Source organism: Anser brachyrhynchus (genome assembly GCF_964034855.1).
Source record: "Anser brachyrhynchus genome assembly, chromosome: 28".
Taxonomy (NCBI): domain Eukaryota; kingdom Metazoa; phylum Chordata; class Aves; order Anseriformes; family Anatidae; genus Anser; species Anser brachyrhynchus.
The window spans coordinates 1,955,932-1,975,825 of record NC_137721.1 but is presented as its reverse complement, the minus strand read 5'-3'; the positions used below and the strand labels follow the sequence as shown (position 1 = coordinate 1,975,825).

Below are 19,894 nucleotides of genomic sequence, written 5' to 3'. Positions count from 1 at the left end.
TGTCCAAGCCCCCAGCATCGCACGTCTTGGTCTCACCATGGCACGAACCGGCGGCGGCGGCGCGGGGCTGCACTTCCACCTCCCAAGGCTACGGATTGCGCTCGGGTCACCTCTTGAACCTGACTGTTTAGCTGCAGTTCTTGCCTTCCTGTTTCCTTTTCTCGCTGACGGCTGGGCCGGCCTTTTGTGCCTTAATTGTTGTTTTTTACATATCCTCTACGCTGACACCAAGGACTTTTCATTTCCTCCTTGCCGGCTTCGGGATCCGCGGGACCCCGCTTCCTTCTCCCGCGGGGAAGGGGGGACGAGAAGCCCCCAGCGCTAACGCACGGCGCTGGCGCTCAGCTGGCACCGCTCCTCCTCCTCCTCCTCCTCCTGCAACGTCGCCGCTTCGTGCTCGCCATCACCTCCCCAGCGAGCCATCGCCCCGCGCGGGTTCGCCCAGGACGGTGGCACCGGGCAGGACACGGCCACAGCTCCATCGGGCACCGCGTGTCCGCGCGCCCCCGGCCCCGCCGCGCGCCGTGCGAAGGGCTAACTCACCAGCTCAGCATTGTTTAGCACCTCTTTATCTCCAAACCGAGATCAAAACCGCACAAACACGCTCGAGTCTCCTCCAAAGCTTCTATTCTGGTTTCAGGATGATGCTATCTGGGTTCCTGTGCCGAGCCTCCAGATGCAGGCAGGGGGAGGGGAGAGGAAGGCGGCCGAAACGCGGCTCCGGAGCAAACCTGGCTCGGAAGCACAGCTGCAAGGCTCGCCCGAGCCCTCCCAGGGGCCGAATCCTGCTCTTGGAGCAGGTGCAGAGCCGACGCGATGCGGCGAGGAGCCTGGCAGCGGGCGGGCGGGCAGGTCCCCCCCGCGCACCCGGCGCCCGGTGCGCGCAGCCGGAGCAGCGAGCGCCCAGCTCGGGCGGGTTCCCGGGGGGGGGGTGCTCGGCAAAAAACGGCCCCGCTGCCGGTGCAGGATCCGTCCCACCAGCTGCAGGTACAGACCTCGGGAGGCTCCAGAGAGCGGAATCGAGGCTGGATTCAATCAGGCCCCCGAGGAATTTGAAAAGATACATATATTCCTGACCCAGATTCAGGCGTTCTCTGGAGAAAAGCAGATGCCAACCGCACCGCCGGCTCCGCCGAGCTGTAACAAAACCGCGGGCCGTGCCAACAGCGGCCGAGCCCGGGGAAAAAAAAGCACAGCCCTTAAACGAGGCTGGAGAAGCAGCGTTCACGGGGGGAGCGGCTTTAGAGGATTTGGGGAGAGCATTAACCAGGGGCACGCTTTCTCTTCCCCTGCAGCTCCTGCGCTCGTCTGCGCCAGCGTCACACCGGGCGCGAGGCGAAGGGGCCGCGGCGAGCTGGGGGTGCCCTCACGGCCCGCGGCCGACCACGTCCCTGGGGTCCCCTTCTCACCCTCCCCATGCCACCAGCACGGCCGGAGCCGACGGAGGCTCGCGGCTGCCCACGCCGCTTAAATGGAAAGGACACGGGGGAAGGAAGCAGGGAGGGGGCCCCCCGGACAAGGTCAGCGGTACGCCCGCGGTCCTGCTCAGCGCTGGCCAAAAGCCAGAAGCCACCCAGGGACGCTCGCGCTGTGCAAAGGCGAGAAGGCAGCCGCTGGGAGGAAGCACCCGCGGGACCGGGACGCCCCCCGAGGAGCCACCCCACGGGGACAGGGCAGGGGACCATGGGGCGGAGGCGTTGCGCCAGGCAGAGCTTTGCCAAGCGACCTCCGAAGCGCCCTTGGGCACGGGACGGGTTTCGCCGCCGCCACAGCCGTCACCTTGAGCGGCACGACCTTGGCGGTGGCATCCCTGCGGTGGTGGCATCCCCGCGGTGGCACCCACACGATGGCACCCCCGGAGGTGGCACCCAGCCCTCCCGGGCGCTGTCGGGGCCGCGGATGGTGCCGGGGAGGGTCCCGCGCCCACCCCGCGCGCCCGCCGTCACCTGCGATGCCGGAGTCCCATCGCGAGGCCGCTTCGCCTCCCTCCTGTCCTCCATCCGTCACCAGCTCCGGCGCTGGGGAGCGGGGTAATTTTCCCTCGGCACTAAGTACAGTTTTCTAAATGAAGGGAAGCGAGAGCCCATTATCCGGCTCCGTCGCCCACCCCCACGGCTCCCTGCAGGGCACGAAATAACCACCTGCCAGCTCCCCGTAGCCATGCGCCGCGGCAATGATATCGCAGCTTCCCCTGTCACTATTGTCAGAGCAAAATTTAGATACCTGGTAATGAGGAGGTTTAATATGACAGATGAGAGGTTGACTCATTAAAAAAAGGCAGAGAAGGAGAGGGAGCTGAGTTAGGGGATGGATCCTGCGCTCCGAGCCCGGATGGAAAGCGGGAGGCTGTCAAATCGTCCCCGTGCCGGGGGGGGGAGCAAAAGCAGGGCTGGATCCCAAAGCAGAGCAAGAGTGGGGAGTTTGGGTTGAGGACGTGGGGAGGAAAGGGGAGGAATGGGGAGGAAAGGGGATGGGTGGGGAGGAAAGGCAAGGAATGGATGCGGAGGAAAGGGGAGGAATGGGGAGGAAAGGGGAGGAATGGATGGGGAGGAAAGGGGATGGATGGGGACGAAGCGGCTGCAGTTTTGGGGTCACCCAGCCCTGCTCCCCCCAGGGCAGCTCAGGCCCTGCACCCGGCGGTGGCGACGCTTCGGTGTTTCGCTTTGAGGTTTTCTCTCTCGAATGGGAAACGGTGCAGCGCCGCACAAACGAGGGGTGGGGGAGCTGAGGCGGAGCGGCGCCGCGCGGCGCCAGCGCCTGTTACGGTAAGCGCCGGGCATCCGCCGCGAGAAGGGTGCAGCAGGGACCCAAACCTCTGCTCCTGAGGGTGCACCCCTGGGTGCAGCCCAGCGAGCTCCGACGGCCGTCGGAAGGATGCTGATGGCTCGAAAATCCCAAAATACAACACGCCTGACGGGCACCACCCCTGCCTCCGGACCCCCGCCTCGACCAGGACACGGGAGCGCGGCTCCGCACCGCGATTCTGCAGGGGGAGGAGGGCGAAACCTGCCCAGAAGGAAAGTCTGGGGCTCTCCAGGAGTGGGGCCGGGTTTTCCCCCCGCGGCAGCGAGGACAAATCTCTCCCCAGGGTGGGTTTTACCCAGGGGAAACTCCACGAGGCCCGGCTACTGTTGCTGCGCCGTGCCATCCAGGAACGCAATGGGAACGCAGAGCTTGCTGCCGCGCTGGATGCCCGTGGGGCAGAGCGCGCCGGAGCATCCTCAAAAGGGATGGGGGAAATCGGGCAGCAGCACTGGGAACATCCAGGGCCGGGTTTGCGCCTCCATCCCAGCCACCAGACCCCATTCTCACGGCACAAGTCAGCCCGAGGCACGTCCGCTCGCCTCCCCGACCGGTTCCAGCCCCAAACTCTGCTCCCCAGCCCCTCGGTGGAAGCCTTCCACCAGACAGAGCTATCTGGGGAGTAAAGGGAAAAAAGGTCCACGCGCAGCCCTCGCCCCTCGGGGCGAAGACGGCGGCACTGGGGGTGAGGATCCGGCCCCGGCTCGCGGAGACAGCTGGCCGTCAGCTGCTGCCGCTCGCTCTCAAGTGCCCCGTTCCCATTCCCATTCCTGTTCCCGTTCCCGACGCAGAACCTGTCCTCCCCGCCCCACGCAGCTGGCCCTGCTGCAGGCGGTGACCGGGGCCGAGCCGGGCCAAACTGGAAAGCCAAAACCAAACCGAGCCGTGCAGGGTCCCCGCGCCGAGGGCCGCCGCCGGCTGCGCCAGCCGGCCCCGCTGCGGTGTGTTTCCTATTAGTGGGGAAGGCAAACGTGGAGCTGCTTTAACCCCATCCGCGTCCCACGGCCCTGGAGCTAATCCTTGGGTTTTGAAAAGCTTTTGGGTTTGTTTTTGGCACGTTTACATGGCTGCTTGCGCTCCGAAAACGCCCGTCCCCATCCCTCGCTGGGGTGTCCCCGTGACTTGCTCACGCGCACGCCCACGTCACATCACGCCTCTCCCCGAGGGCGTTCGGGAAATGCAAATAACCCCCAAAACAATGCAAATAACCCCAAAACTCCGTGAGGGATGGGCGGCCGGGCTACGAAAAGCCTCAGCACGCCGCGGGGCCTGCAGTTTCGGCCACCCCAGCGAGCCGCGGGGGCGAGCGCGAGGAGATGCCCGGCCCGGCGGCGCTGGGGACGCGGGCCGCAGTCACGGCCCCGTGAGCCCGACGCCGCCCGCGCTCCCGACGCGTTTCCTGGCCCTGCCAGGAATAGAAAGCAGGAGCCTGAGTCACCGCCCGGCCCCGTGCCCGTGCCCAGCTCGCCCCCGAAGTCCCCCAAACGCGGGGAAGCCGCGGAGATGCTCCCGCACCCGGCGGGGGCACCCGCGGGACCCGAAGGCAGCCGGGAGCCCTCGGGGTTGCACAAGTGTTGTGGGTGAAGGACAGTCCCAGTGGGGGAAAGTCCTCGGAAAAGGGAAAATAGGGGAAAAAAAAAAAAAGAAAATGCGGCCACAAGGCGTTTTTTTTTTTTCTCTGCAGGCTTCCAAATTGGGGGGGGGGGGAGAAAACGCGTGGTTTTCAGGAGGAACAAGTTGGCGGGTTGAAGTTAAAGCGTTTCAGCCAAAATTTTGGCTTAGGAAAGGGGATTTAAAAATAATAATAAAAAAAAAAAAATTAAAAAAAGGGGTAGAGCAGGAGGAGGAAAGCACTCTCCCAGCAGGCCTGGAGCAGGTAGCGGGACCCAGGTTTGGTTTCCAAAGGAGAAGATCAGGGATGGGACCCGCGGCCACAAACCCCGTCCCCGAACGGTGCCAAACCCAGAGCGAAGACCCCGCAGAGCCCCCCCAGCACGGGCTAAATGTTGGGTTTTAGCCCAAATCGTGGCGTTTCTCACCCACCCCACGGCTGTCGCCACCAAGCTCTCAGTGGCCACAGAGAAGCCTCTGAGCTGGTTTTGGTCCTTCCCCAGATCCTCTTCCAAGGGCGGCGCGCTAAAGAACTCAAAGAACTAAACAACTAAAACTCGTCCTAAAAAAATCCCCCCTCCTACAGGCTGTGCACCTAAATTTTCACGGAAATGGATCTTAAAATTCCTACTGGTATTGGCAGAAGTATTACTGGGGTGATTCGCTCTAACCCAGGCCCACCCAGGATCAGAGCAGTCCCGGCCCCAAAGCCGTGAGGAACCCCGAAGAAGGGCAGGGGCAGAGGCGTCCGTCCCCAAACCCCTGGGGTCCCTGCGTCCCCACACCAGGAGATGGTCACGGGAAATCCCCAGGCTCGGACACCTCCGAGACTTCTTATTTTGGGGGGGGGCAAGCCCACAGCTGAGAACCCTCCACCTCCGCTGGTCACCCTCAGCCCCCTCGGACGGCACCATCAGCCGAAACCCCTGGCGAAACCACCCCACTCCTCCTGCACGCCCAGCAGCTGGGGAAATTTGGGCACAGCACCGCCAGCACCGGCCCCTTTTGGACCCCAATTCACCTCCCTTCTGCCCCCCCCCCAAAAAAAACAACCCTGGAGAAGCCACGCCGGCCGGCCTCAAGCATCCCTGCATCCCGCAGGGCCAAGCCCCTACCCCCAGAGCCTCCGCATCCGCTGGAAGGAAAGGAAATTTTGGGTCCCCCCCCCCAAAAAAAAGGCCCCCTCCCCGCCCCGGGGGGCCCCGACCCGGGGCAGCGCCGAGCAGGAAGGTGTTAAAAAACCCCAGCACCGACCTCAGGGGGAACCCCCGGTAAACAAGCGCGCCGCGGGCGAGTAAATAGGGTGGGCTGCTCCCCGCTCGGCTTCCTGTTTGCTTTCGCAGATCCGGGCTGCCACGGCCACCGCCGAGCACCGGCCCCGGGGTCCCCACGGCGCCTGCGAGCCCCTGGGGTGAGTGGGGTCCCCCCCCCCCCCCCCCCCCGGCACCTCCTGCCCGAGCCCCGTGGAGAGGGGACAAGGACGGATCCGTCCTGTGCCATCGCTCAGCGGCCCCCCGGGGCGCTGTGACGATGGGTGGGGGGCAAAAGTGGCCCCCCCAGGCTGGGTTTTTACCCGTGTTACCCAAGCAGCCGGGCTCTGAGCGCGTTTTCCTACAGTTGTTGGGGAACTCCCGGCTCTCCCATCCCAATCCCACAAGCGAGCCGCGTCCTCCCCCCGTGCCTCAGTTTCCCCCTCCCCGTGCAGCTGATCTCTCCGACATGGGACCCCCCCACAGCCCCATGCACCCCAAGTCGTGGCTACGTGGGGCTAACGGGACGCTGGAGCTGTGTGCCAGAGCAAACGGGGGTGTAGGGGAAGCAGCCCCCCCCCCCCCGCCCCGGCACAGCGGGGAGGCTGACGAGAGATAAGGGCTGTAAATCCCGTAAGGTGATCGGGGTGGGGGGGCCCCGAGCTGTTTGTTTGGCTCCAAACCCTGCGCCCGCGCTTAACGGAGAGGGACAAAACGGGGAAAAAAAAATAAAAAATAAAATAAAAAAGCAAGGAGGGAAAGAAAAAAAAAAAGGAGGAAAGTGCAGCACACGCTCCACGACAACAACAACAGAACTCCAGAGAAAAAGGAGCTCGGGGAGGAGGTGGGGGGGGCAATAAAAGGAAACCCAGTTGGGCTGGCAGGGTTTTTAAAGCGACGCCTGTTTTAAAAAAAGCAGCTGCTAATTTTAACTCTCCAGTGGAAAGAGTGAGCGGTACTTACAGGAGACAGCCTGGCTGCGGCCCTTCCACGTCCGCGGGGCGCTGGCGGCCGGGAGGAAGCGCGGGCCGGGGCGCGGGGCAGGGGGGGCCGGGGCAGGGGACGCAGCCCCCGGCCGGAGCCACGCGGCCAGGGCAGTGGTTTTGTGCGGCAGGGCTGGCTCTGCCCCCAAAGACGAGGATTTCCCCCCCAAAAAATGTTTTTCACCCCCCTTCTCCCCCCGGCGTCAGGACGCCCGCGGGTTCTGGCACCCGGAGAGGCGTCGCTCGGCGCCCCCGGAGCTGAAAGGAGACCTCAGGCTGCGGGGCTGGAGGCATCGCCCTGCCAATTCCACCTCTCCTGCGGGACGAGAAGGGCACCCGGGGGGATTGTGGCGAGACCCTACGGCTTTCCCAGCGCCCCCCTGCCCCGTGCCAAGCGCGCCGGGCGAGGGGCCGCTCGTGGCTACGGCACGGTGGGATCCCAGCGGACGCAAGCCCAGGCGTCTAGCAAAACTAAACCTCCAAAATTCATAAAAAGAACGCGGCGCGACGCCCGAGCCGGACCCGGCAACCTCAGGTCTCTTCCCCGTCAGAGGGAAATCAGCCTTTCGCTGCAAAATCCCATCGAGAGAGAGAGAGGCAGGCTGGCACGGCCCCTGCAGCTCGTGCACGCGGTACCGGGCACGTGATTTCCTGAGCGGCGATACGACTGTCTTCAGGACACGGAGGAGTCGATTCCTTTAAGGTCACGGTCCCTAGAAGAGCTCCTGCATCAGCCGTGCTCAGGCCGAGCGAGGCTTTCCTGGTGCACCGCAAATGGGGCCGGAGCCGGGCACACAAAATGCCTATCGACCGCGGGCACCGAGCGCCACGGGACGCGAGGACGTGGCTTCGAGGGGATAAAATCGCCCGGCGCTGGTCGCCGCACGCTTCCGAGGCTGGGTCGATAGCGCCTGTGCCATTGCTCCGCTCCTGTCGCTCGGCGAGCCGGGGGGGGGACGAGTTTCAAAGCAGCCCCCCGAAAGGTGTTTTCGGAAGCCACCTCGCCAAGAGGCGAGCTCGACGTGCTGCCGGCCGTGGAGGCGCGGGGATTGCTGAGCTGCTCCTCCCCGGCTCCAAACTCAGCGCCTGCACCACCGGCGGCACCTCCGGCCCCAAAACCGAGCGCTTGTGCTGGCGTAAAATACGCAGAGACACCGGCCCAGCCGCGTGCGCTGCCTCCAGCAGCATTTGGGGACGAATGAAGGCTTTTAGAGGGAGAACCCGCTGCTGCCCGCCAGCATCCTGAGCGGGGCAGGGGGTGCCTCAGGACCGCGGCGCTCAGGAGCCAGCCCTGTCCTCACCCAGCCCCGCGCCGTGCCCCCAGGCTCGCCACGTCGCTGTCACACGCGGCAGGACGGGGGGGGGGCATCGCCCGACGCTTCGCCTGCCCCCATACGGCGGGGCCCGTCCACCGCTTCACCCCGCGGATTTACGGCAGCAGGAGAGAAGTCCTTGGCCCCGACCTTGCAGGGAAATGGCCAAAGCTCTTCCCATCTCCCAGCCCCAAGCCTCCAAACAGCTCACCTGCCCCCTCTCCGGCGCTAAAAAGCCATCTCAAGCCAGCAAAAGTGCTTGCTAAGCAGAGGGAAGAGAGTCCCCTCCTTCCAGGAGCTGGGCTCAGATTATTTTTAAAATCTTTCCTTTTATTGATTGGAAGAGCAGATAGGGAACATGCATTACACGAAACCAAAGATTCCGCACAAGCGAGGGACGCGGCTTCGGCTCTGCCACAAGCTCGTTACAGCCAGCGGAGATGCAAACATTTACCGTAACAGCAATAAAGAGGCAAAGAAGGTCAGGAAGGGAGAGCGCGCAGACACCGAGCCCTTTCTGAGCCGCACCGCAACGCCCTCCCTCCGCCCTTATTTCTGGGGAAGGCGAGGGGACAAAATAACAGCGGCTTCTGCCCGCAGCTCTCGTCCAGCCGACTGCCCTGGGACAGCCTTGCCCACAAAATTCCCTGCCACGGGGGCCGGAGGCGCTGCCAGCCCCGACCCACGCCGCCGCGTGCCCAAGCGGCTGCTCCAAGGAGCGCGGCCGCGGCGCTCAGCCCCTCGGGTGCCCGCTGCAAAAAACTGGGACGTGAGCTCCCGGCGAACGCGGGGCCGGGGGGGGGGAAGATGCTCGTCCCGTGGAAAGCAAATCTGGGAGGAAAAGGTTTTTTCGCCCTCCCCCGTACCTGCTACGCGGACTCCTGCATCTTCGGCTCCTGCCAGCCGAGGAGCTGCGGCCACCGCTCGTCAGTCAAGCTGCAAGAGAAAAAAGGGAACGGCCGTGAGGCTGAGGGGAGGGAGGCAGCGAGCAGGGCACGGCACGGCACGGGGGTCCCCTCCCGCGGTGACCCCGCAGCCGGACCGGGGGCAGCCCGCGCGGAGCCCCGGGGAAGCAGCCGAAAGCCCTGAGCCGAGGAGGCGTCGGTGCCGGGAGGTGGGAAGGGGCACGGGCGAAGGAAAAGGGGGACATGAGCAAGGTGAGAGAGATGAGTGTAAGGACAGCGGGGGGAAAAAAGAAACTGAGAAGAGCCCGGGAATGAAAGCAACCATAAAATCCAAGTGATCATTAACCCAGGGCAGGGGCAAGCGGCCGCTCCGCGCGAGCAGGGCGCTGCGGCACGGCGCCGGGGCTCCGGCACCGACTTCCCCGTTTCCCTGCAAAGCCTCGCGCGCGCCCGCCGAGGAACGGCACCGACCTGCAGCCCCGGGACGCTTCCCCCCCCACCCGGGGAACGCAAGCGCGCGAGCTGGGCCAAAGGCGGCCCCGGCGGGGAACCGAACGAAGCGGCCCGGGAGGAAGCGCGGCGGCGAAGCTCATCCCACTCGTGACTCAGAGGCCGGCCGCGGAGCCGACCCACGCGCGGCAGAAACGGGCTCGCAGCCCACTGCTGGTCACTCATTTACCAGCTCGCTTCCCGGTGCGGCCGCCGCCGTCCTCCAGGTGACGGCAGCTCCGCCCGCGGCGGGCGAGGGGTAGCGCCGCAAGGGGAAACTGAGGCACGGCGAAGCGCGCGCGTGGGGCCGCGGTGGCGCAGCGCGCGCGCCTGCACTCCTGAGCTGAGCTGCAGCCTCTCCCCCCCGGCGCCTGCGAACCAAGCAAGGAATTGTGCTCGGCTTTCCGGCGTCCGCGTCCTCCGCTTCGACCACAAAACCAGCCTTCCTCTCCCCGGCCGCCTCCCCCCTCCCACGGCCAGCTCATTTCCTGGCATTACAAAATTCAGCCCCAACAAAGAGGGACCCAGGAGCGCGCGGCTCGCACCGGGGCTGCGCCCGCCCCGGCCCCCCCCCCCCAGAAATAAAGGGGGAGCTGTGGACGGAAGGATGTGGACGGAGGGGTCCTGGGGAGACCCCGCAGCAGCTCCCGGCCACGTCTTTGTCCCCACACCACGCAGGACGGGGCCCTGCGGACAGATCGGCCGCAGGATTGCCAGCCGCAGGACAGACGGACGAGTCTGGATCCTTCACCTCTGCAACGGGAGAGCACCGGGGACGGGGGTGCCGAGTTCAGCCTCTCCCCCTGCTGCACCTGCTGTATCGAAAGAGCTACCGGCCCGACCAACCTGGGGGCCGAGCACGACCCCCGGGGGCCACCCCTCGCTTTCTGTTACCAAAAAGAGCCGTGTCCTGCCACGCCGGGCGGCAGGACGGACAGACAGACGACCAGCGGGAGCTTCGCCCTGCCCTTTCGACCCGCGCGTCTCCTTTCCGCCTCATTTCAGCTGCCGGCCCCGGGGGGGGCCCCGGGGCCGCTGCCGCCCTCGAAGCTCGCCGCCCGGCCGGGTGTCACCGCAGCAGAGCCAGGCGTCACCCACAGACCGGGAGGGTGTGGGTGGGGGGCACCAGCGGGACCACGGCACCACCCTCGCCCCGGGGGCTGCGCCCAAGCCCCGACACCGGGCTGCGAGGCGTCCCCGTCCCCATCCCGCCCCGGGCGTGCGCACCGAGCCCCCCCTTCCCAGGGGTTTTCTCCTTCCCCCGGCCCCCCGGCGAGGCTCGAGGCGCCGCCGCCTTGCAGAGCCCCGTGCTCCGGGCGGCGAGCTGGGTGGAGGACGTGCGAACGCGGGGATCGGGCTCTGCGCTGCCGCTTTCGGCTGCCGGCCGGCCCCTGCCTGCAAAAAGAACCGAGGAGGAGAGCGCATCGAGCCCCCGCGGGGACCCCGCGTGCGCCCACCGGAGCCTGGAGCCGTGCCCGTGTGCCAGCACCTGTGTCACTAGCACAGGCGGCAGCACCGGCGCTCGGCCACTGTCCCCAAACGGTGGCAAAAAGGTGGTTTTTTTTCCCCCCTGGGGGAAAAAGGTATTGGTTATTCCAAATTCTGTGTCAAGCTGGAAAAAAAAAAAAAAACACAAAAACAAACATACGGGAGCGACGGAGGCAGCACAGGGCAGCGAATTCCCTTTTCGAAGTGAAACGAGGGGAGGAAAAGGGGGAAAGGGAAGGCGATCTTTTGGTCCGGCCACGCAGAAGTGCTGACCGGGCAAAAAACAAAACAAAACAAAAAAAAACCACGTTCCTGTTCGGAAGCCCGAGCTTCGGTTTCGCCCCGCGTGGCGCGGGCAGCAGGAGCACGGGGCTGCGGCACGGCGCTGCCGCCCCGGCCTCCCAGCAGGATCGGTCCCGCGCCGCCGCTGGAAGGCAGCCCGAGGCGAAACGAGGCGGAATGGGGCGAAACGAGGCGGAATGGGGCGAAACGAGGCGAAATGGGGCAAAACGAGGCGAAATGGGGCAAAACGAGCCTCGCCGCCCCGGCAGCCTCGTGCCGTAGCTCTTATCCCCGAGGGCCTGCAGGAGGAGGGTGGCCGGGACAACCTTCCTCGCCCGGCGCAGGGAGGGGGCCGGAAGGTGCTAAATCCCACAAACGAGGCCCCAGCCCCGTCCTTAGATCAATCCCGAGCTAATTAAGCTGCCGCCGCCGCACGCCGCCGCAGGAAAGCCCCGCCACGGCCGGCACCTCGCGGGGCGCCCGCGTCCCCGGGGCCACCCGGTGCCACCGCGGGGATGGCAGAGAACTGGGGGGGGGAAAGGCAGGGGGGCAGTGGGAAGGGGGGGGGGGGGCGTGGGGCATTTTTGCCCCCCCCCTTGGGGCTTCTCCATGCCAAGGGGCCAAGACGGAGGCGCAGATTGCGGAGGGGAAGAGCGGCCCGACCGCAATCTCTCCTTCCCTTTTTTCACGTTTCCTCTAGCAACGGGCCGGGGCCGCAAACATTTGGGCTCCAAACCCAAACTTCCCCCTGGGCCGCCGGCCGATCCCGCTCGCCGTCCCCCCCCTCCCCACATCGGGGGCTCGCGGAGCCGTCCCCGAACCTTCTGCCATTTCTCCAGGCCCGCGAAACTGCTCCAGCCCCTCGGGCGCCGTCGCCCTGCCTCCAGCCCGCAGCAGAAAAGAAATTAAAAAAAAAAAAAAATTTAAAAAAGAAATTAAACCCGAGGAGCCCGCAGGGAAACGGGGATGGGAGAGCGGCGGGGAGAAGGCGCGAGGGACACGGCCTGCGGGGCCACGAGGACGTCAGCTGGGTGGGACGGGAACGGGGACAGCACGGGGACAAACCACGGCCCAGGTGCGCCCAGGACACCTCCACGCGGTGCCGAAAGCGCCCCCCCCCCGGTGCTCCCCCAGCTCAGGGACGGAGCAGGGCAGCTTCCAGCTCCGGGGAGCGATCACCGAACCCCGGAGCCGTCTCCGGGCTCCCGGAGAGGTCGCCGAGCGCGTGGCACGGCCGGGGGACGCGGAGGGGGTGCCCAAGGGGGGTGGCGGTGGTGGCGGGGGGGGGCGGTGCGCCCGTGCGACCGTTGCAGCCGCCGAGTTTCGCTCTCGCCAGCTGAGTTCCCCCTTGGGCGGCGGAGATGCAGAAGCGAAACCTGCAGCTGGATGGACGCGGGCGGGCGGGGGCGGCGGGGCGAGAGGCAGCGGCGTGGGTCCCGGAGCACCCCGGGGTGCCGTGGCCGGGACGGGGATGCCGGGGGTGGGGGGGGGGACGACACACGTGGGACGAGAGGTGGGCTCCCCAGCGGCTCGCTGCGCTCACCCTGCTCCTGCTCCCCCCGGCACAGCTGGGCTGCGCCCCGCACAGCTGGCGGGGGCAGGAACGCCCCTCGGTACCCGGGGGGGGGCTGCACCTGGGGTGGCCCCGTTAGCCCAGCCCTCCCCAAAAGCCCTCCTGGTGGTGACACCGCCCCAGGGCATCCCCGGGCACCCGCCGAGGCTGCAGGCAGGGACCCGCACGGGGTGGTCCCGGGGCCTCGGTCCTCCCAGAGCAGGGAAACTGAGGCACGGGGCGGGCCACAGGCGAACAGCAGGGCTGGAAACGCGACCTCCCCCCCCCCTCTGCAGCCTCTCTGTCCCACCCCACAGCACCACCCCAGCCCCTGAAACAGCCCCGAACCACATCAGGACATCCAGGGTGAGGAGGGGAGAGGGGGCTCCTGCGCACAAACCCAAACGGGGGCGCCCCGTACCCCACGTGCTCAGCCTCTGCCCTCGCCCCGCGCCGCCTCGGGCCACGATGCCACCTGCTGGCACCATCCCGGGGGGGCCCCCGGGCACCCACGCACCCCGTCACGGGCGGCACCTTCCCCTTCCCGCACCCTTCGCTCCCAAAGCACCGAGCAGCTCCCCGGGAAGGCCGCCCCGCAGAGGTTTCGGGGGTCGGGATTGGGGTTTTCCCATCTCCCACGCCAGGACCTCGGCTGCCCGAGGGAGGGATGTGGGGAAACGCGGCTTCCACCTGCAGGGTTTAACCCGCAAGACCGAGGCGAAAAGCCTCGGAAAGGCTCCCCACAAATCAGAGCCTCCAGATTTCGGCAGCTGAAAGCACGCCGCTCCCCCCAAAAGCAGCTGCCCCCCCCCCAAAAAAAAAAAAAAACCCACAGCTCAGCACCTGCTCCACCAGACACCGGCACAGGCAATAGGGCGCCAGGTGCCCAGGTCCCATCGCAGCAGCCATTGCTTCAGTTTTTGATTTTTTACTGATTTTTTTTTTAACTGAACTGATTTTTTCACCCAGGTACCGGCAGCCCGGGCTCGCTGAGGAGCCCGCGGGACTCAGCAAAGTCCTGGCACCGCTCTGCCCCCTCCGCATTTCCAGCTCCAGCTCCCGCGGGCGGTTCCGAGGCACGTCCCCAGCAGCGGGGGCACCCTTGGCCATCCTGCCCCTGCGCAGCCCCTCTGCGACCGCTCCCCTCCGGCCTAAAACCCCGCACCCAATGCCAGGGATGCGAACCCACCGCGGGTACGGCCGCGAGAAAATCGCCTCCGAGCTTTTTTTCTGCGGGAAGAGGGAGGGAGGGAGGGGGAAGAGGTGCCGGGACCGCTCGCACGGCGCCGGCCGGCCAGGAGCTCGCTGCACCACGAGCCACGGTGGTGCTGGAGGTGCCGCGTGGTCCTGCACCCGCGCCAGCACCGCGGGGACGGGCGGGAGGCAGCGCAAAGGACCCTGTCCAAAATGCCCCCAAGCGAGCCAGGGTGCCAGGAAACGCATCCACGCACCAGGGGACGCATCCACGGGGCACGGATTCACGCACCGGGCACCATCCATGCACCGGGCACCATCCACAGGGCACGGATCCATGTACCAGGGCATGGATCCACGCACCGGGCACCATCCACAGGGCACAGATCCACGCACCAGGCCCCATCCGTGCACTGGGCACCATCCACGCACCCAGGGACGCATCCACGGGGCACGGATCCAGGCACCGGGCCCCATCCGTGCACCACGGCACGCACCCCCGGGTCACGGATCCCCGCACCAGGCACCGTCCCCGCACCGCGGCACGCACCCGCGGGGCACAGGCTACTGGGGCCGGGATTCTTCCAGCTCTCAGCCCTTCCCCACGCACGGGCCGAGCCCTGGGTGACCCCGCGCCCGCCAGCACCGCTCGGCACGGCCCCGGCTCATCGGGTCCAAACTCCAGGGCCACCGGGTGAGGCGGGGCGAGCGGCCGGCCGGGGCGGCGTGCCGGCACGTACCGGAGACGGCGGCGGGAGGGAGGATGGGGAAAAAAGGAGGATAATTAGGAGCCCGGACCCCTCGCCGCCCGCACTCGGCTGTCGCCTGAGTCAGCAGCAGCAGCCGCCGGCCCCCCCGGGAGGTTTTGCACGGCCGCAGCCTCCCCGGGCGGCTCAGCCCTGCTCTCCCTATGGAAACCAAACAAACACGCTCGCCCGAGCCCCGACAAACACGGCAGGGCGTACGGCACCCTCCGGCCGCAGCGGGGGAGCTGGGAGGGGGCCAACGCCTGCGGTGGTCCCCCGACACCTCGCAAACCAGGGGGAGGACGGAGGCAGGGTGGGCACGAGCCGTGCGCGGGGACCCCCCGCACGCTCCCCTGGGCTGGAAAATCCCAGCTCGGCTCCACGCTGGGAGACGAGAGGGGTTTTTAAACCTGCTCGCACACGGGAGGGAAAAATTCTTCGTTGAGCCTGCGGTCGGGCGCGGGATGCCTCGGAGGGGCGCACCTAACGCTGGCTCGCGCTCCGGACCCTGTTCGTCCCCCCAAAACATAGCGGGAGCATCCAAAAACCAGCCAGGACCCCCCAGGAAAAACTGGGGGCCAAGCAGCTGCCCCCACGCGGAGAAGGAAACCAGCCCCAGGGGTACCTGCGCCGCGGGTCCAAACCCCCAAATGGCTCTCGGGTTCCCCAGGGCACGGCGGGGCCGGCGAGCCTCCGCGTCCGCTCTACGGGGTGAGGACGAATTCCCACCGGGGTTTCAGCACCTCCATCCCACGCCCACCCCAACGGCAGCTCCCGGCCTCCACCTGCTTCTTCCCCGGGCTGGAAATCCTCTCTTTGAAGGCAGGATCACGACGCCGCTCGCCGTCGAGGTGCGGCGCAACGCTGGCGCGCTCGGCGCCGTCGTCGCCGGCTCCCACACCGCCCCCGCCACGCGCCGCCGCGAGGGGAAAGCAGAAGGGGGATTTTTGTGGGCACCTACGGAGCAAAGAGAAGATCTCGCTGGGTAATTTGGTTAACCAGCCAACCCAGCAGCACGGATCCGTAGGAAACGGGGCTCGGCTGCCCCCCTCGGCCCCTCCAGGCACCCAAACACAGCCCCCAGAGCCGCGGGAGCTCGGCCACGGCAGCACTGGGCACCCAAAAATCATACTCTGTGGCCTCTGGTCATAGCTGGACGGTCTCTGGCACAAAGCTCGGCTTCACAGCACGGCACCCTCGCTGCTTTTTCTCCCCCCTTAAAGCCCCAGCTCCGAAGTCCTGTAATTTAAAGCGAAAATCACAGCTTTCCGATTTAAAAGGGAGGGAGAGAAAAAGCTCCCCGGCCCAGGAGCCAATTAAAACAAGTGGAAAGCGGTTTGCTTTGTAATCTCGGGATTTTTTTTTTATTTTTTTTTTTGTAGCTAATCTCCCCGTTGGAACGGGCAGGCGGGTTCGTCTGCTGCAGCACGCGCCGCGCCGCCCCGGCCAGGCCCGTGGCTTGAGCCCTCGCTCTTCCCCTCCGGCCCTCTCTGCTCGCATTTATCCCGAGTTTTTTCTCAGAATTACTGTGCGAGGCTAGAGGCACAACACCAGGGCGGCTGGAAACTTTTCAGCAGGGGATTTTGCTCTCTTGCCGCCTCTCCGTTTTATGAAGAAGGGAGTTTTGTACTTTAAAAATACTCTTCTCGCTTTGAGTTTTCCCCGCTCGGCACGGGAAGGCTCAGAGGGAGGAGGAACCCCCCCCCCACCCCCCCGTCCCTCTCCGCTCCCTCCTTCGTGGGAGAAAAACGCGATCCTGCTCCTAACCCGGCTGCAAACCGCGCCGCAAAGGCAGCTCCCAGGAACTGCAGGAAAATGGAAAGTTTTAGGAGTGCAAAGGCCCAGAAACACCCGGGGACTGCACGAAAATGGAAAGTTTTAGGAGTGCGAAGGATCAGAAACACCCAGGAATGGGATTTGCCTTCTTTTTCCAGCCCCGGACCCGGCAGCATCTCACCCCGGACGCCCGGAGGCATCCATCCGCTGCCCCCAGCACGGCGGTGGGGCGAAGCTGCCCGCGAATCCCAGCCGGGTTGCATTTGCCCTATTTCTTTATCGGCCTGGAAACTGCGCTGCTTTCCCAGCTGCAGAGGCAGCTCCGTTCCCAAGAACCGCCGAAAAGCCGCGACCTCTTTCCAGGACCGTGCAGCACGCAGTGGCAGGGAGCCAGCGCGACGCAGAGCGCAGGAAAAGGGGGAGCGAGGCGCTCGTGGGACCCCGCGGAAATCGGCTGGCGAGGGGCACCGCAGCGGCACGGGCGGCCACACGGGCGCACGAAGCCCATCCCATCACCCGCACGCCGGGAATTTCAGCGTTTGGGGTTCCCCGCGGAGACCCCGTTAAGCCGGGCGGTGCCGGACCCCTCTCGCCGCTCCTGCGGCGCCCCGCAAGCACGAGCTGCAAAACGGGCGAAGGAACGCCACGGCGGGCGTCGTGCCCGAACCACCGGCTTGTTCTCGTGATTTTTAGGGCTTTTTGCTTTCCGTCGAGGTGAGACAAGGGACCTCGGCTTGGCTGGTGGGGACGAGGACGCGCGGACACGGTGCCCTCGGGATCCACCAGCAGCAGAGGTCGGGCAGGAAGGCAGTGGCAGAGGCGGCGACGTTTCAGCCACCGAAGCTCCTCTCCAGGGCCACGTTCCTCAACTTCCAGGCCAAAACGAGAAGCAGGGAGAGAAAGAAATCCCACCAAATGTTTGTTGTTTTTTTTTGGGGGGGCGGGGGGGGAAATAAAAAAATAAATAAATTAAGCCAGGAGCCCTCTCCCTCGCCGCAATGGTTTTTCATTTTCAACCAGATAAAACTGAGCCTAAACTCTGACTGCTCGCTTATCCCTTTTATGCTCGCTTCCTTGTTTGCATGCGCATGTGGGAATGTGTGGGTGTGTGGTTTTTGTTTTGCTTTCTGCAATCGCTCTGCAGACCATCTCCCGGTGCCTTGCAGATCGCAGCTCCCTCAGCCCCGCTCCATCATCCGCCCGGGCGCGCTTTCCGCCCCTCTGCCTGCGGACCTCTGCTCTTCTCCCTCTGCTCTTCTCCCTCCCGGCGCAGCTCCCGGACCCCAGCTCGGAGCATTTCGGGGACGGGACACGGGGAGGAGGGACGGAGCAGGGACGGAGCAGCAGGCACCGGCCCCAGACTCCCCGCGGGAAGGCGGCTGCTCCCCCCGGGGAAGGAATCCGCCCTGTGGCACACGCTTGCCCGATGCCCTATTTAAGGCTCGGAGCAAGGGGCAGGGCTTGGGGGCACATCCGAAGCAGCGAGCCGTCCGTGGCACCGCTGGCGAGCTCGCTCACACCTCTCCCTTTGAGCCCAGGTCCGCTGCAGCCCCCCGAAAACACCCCCCCGGGAGCACCCAGCCTCGACCAAACCAAACTCCAGGCGCGTTTCACATCACGGCACGGGGAGCGACGGAGGGGGTGACAAAGAATTGAGACGGCCACGATGACGCCCCGCAGCGAGAACACGGGGACAGGGGGTGCCCCCGTGCCGCTCGCATCCCTCCTTGCCCCCCCCCAAACCCCAGAGGGGCGCTTTCAGCCCCGGCCGTGCCGCCCTGGCTCCACCAAATAACGCCGCGAGCAGCTCGAAGCCCTAACTGGATAACGAGCTCCACACGAGAGCCTAATGAAGGATTAGCAAAAGGCAGTTTAAAGAGATTAAGGCTGGGCGCAGCAGCGAGACGGCTGGGGGGTTTTATGGGTGAGGGTTCTTCCGAGCCCCAAATTTCAGCCCCTGCAAAAGGCGGCCTCCACCAGGGGCTGCGGATTCGGGGTGGCTTTTAGGGGCTGAGGCTCGCGAGAGGGGGACGGGGGGCTGCAGAAGGACGGCGGCGCACCGAAATCGCGAGTGGCGTCGCAAAGCCCTGCCCAAGGCGCCCTAAAACGGAGCCGGTGGCTCCCTTGATCTCTCCCCTCCCACACCCAGCCCTTCCATCTGCATCCCAGCTGCACGCCGCGATGCTCTGGCCCCGGCCGTAATGACTGCTGATGTTATCCGCCCGAGCCCCGAGCCTTCCAAGGAGCCCCAGGGAAGCAGGTACTCAGCCCTCATTCAGGGAAAGTTATTAATATTAATTTCTTGGCTCTGCGCAAACGGAGCGAGGAGTCAGCCCTCGCCTCAAAGAGCTCGGCGCGACTGCCAGCACCGCGCGCTCGCAAAGGTCAGGAGTCCGCCTCGTCCGAAAGCAAGGCACCGCGCTTCCAAAATAGAAAGCGGCAGCGCGCTGGGGGTTGCTCTTTGTTTGTTTTGCCCGGCGCATTTCTCCTACGACCACAAACACCAGAAACTTTCGGCTCCCAAGAAGCGGCCGCCCGACGGCCTCGTGCGCGCGCGCGCGCCAATGAAGCCAGGAGCCGGGGCTTTGGGGCACGTGCCCGAACGGCGGCGATGCCCCGAAATGGAAAAGGGTGGAAATAAAAAAAAAAAGGGGGCCGCGTCCCGGCAGCCGGGGCCACCTCTCGAAGCCAGCCCGAAATTGCGGGCGAGCCGCCGAACCGAGGCGCCCAGGAGGGATCTGGGGAGGGCCGGCAGGGGATCGGACAAACATCCCCGTCGGGGCCTACCAAAACAAATCAAACGAAGATGTTTGGAGCGGCTCCAGCTGTTTACTGGTGACGCAGGCGGAGGTATAAATAATTAGCCGGCCGGGATTCTGCTCGCAGGCTCCTCGCCCTTATCTAATCGCATCTCGCGGCGACGCGGCCCCGTCCCCTCCCTGCCCGAAACGGTTCGAGAAAACCAGATGCGAAACGCAGTAAAAAAAAAAAAAAAAAACCAGCACGGCGACCACCGGTTAAAACCAGCGATCCCATTACACGCTGGACGCTCGGCCCCGAGCGGCCGGGGCTCCAATCCCACCCTCTGAGTAAGAGGGAGGATTTTTCCCCAGCGGGAGCCCTGCCCGCGGGCCGGATCCGGCCCCGCAGCCCTCGCGCCCTGCCCGTGCCAGCCCCGCTTGGGCGAAACGGGGCCCGGGGACAGTGACAGCGCTCCGAACACCCCCGCCAGCACCCCCCTCCTGCGCCCGGCCACCACGGAGGGCGAGGAGGCGCTCGGACGCTGCCGCTCCCCAAAAGCAACCCACCCGCCGCGGCTTCGGCACCACGCGGCGACGGCACCCGCGCTGCGGGAAGGCGCCCGGCAATCCGATTTTGGCGATTTTGACAGCTCGGGCTGACCCGAGCCGATCCCCTCCGGGCCTCGGCGGGGTTCAAGGGGTGGGGAGAAGCCGGCAGCCCCCTGCCCCGATGCCCCCGCCCCACCCCGGCCCCCCGAGGAT

The 19,894-nt window shown here is 65.8% G+C and overlaps 1 protein-coding gene across 14 annotated transcripts in view; it reads right to left on the bottom strand.

The window, feature by feature from the left end:
- MEF2D (myocyte enhancer factor 2D) overlaps positions 1-19,894 on the bottom strand; it is a 59,173-nt gene that overhangs the window by 28,181 nt on the left and 11,098 nt on the right. For 9 of the 14 annotated variants that reach the window (XM_080570141.1, XM_080570143.1, XM_080570134.1 and 6 more), the window contains one exon: positions 8,826-8,895. The gene's annotated coding sequence lies outside the window, so the exon portion shown is untranslated. Of the gene's footprint in view, positions 1-36; positions 501-543; positions 1,874-1,946; positions 2,409-8,825; positions 8,896-9,543; positions 10,219-15,400; positions 19,890-19,894 lie in introns of those variants that run through there. The other 5 variants (XM_080570147.1, XM_080570146.1, XM_080570137.1 and 2 more) reach the window with 5 other exon arrangements.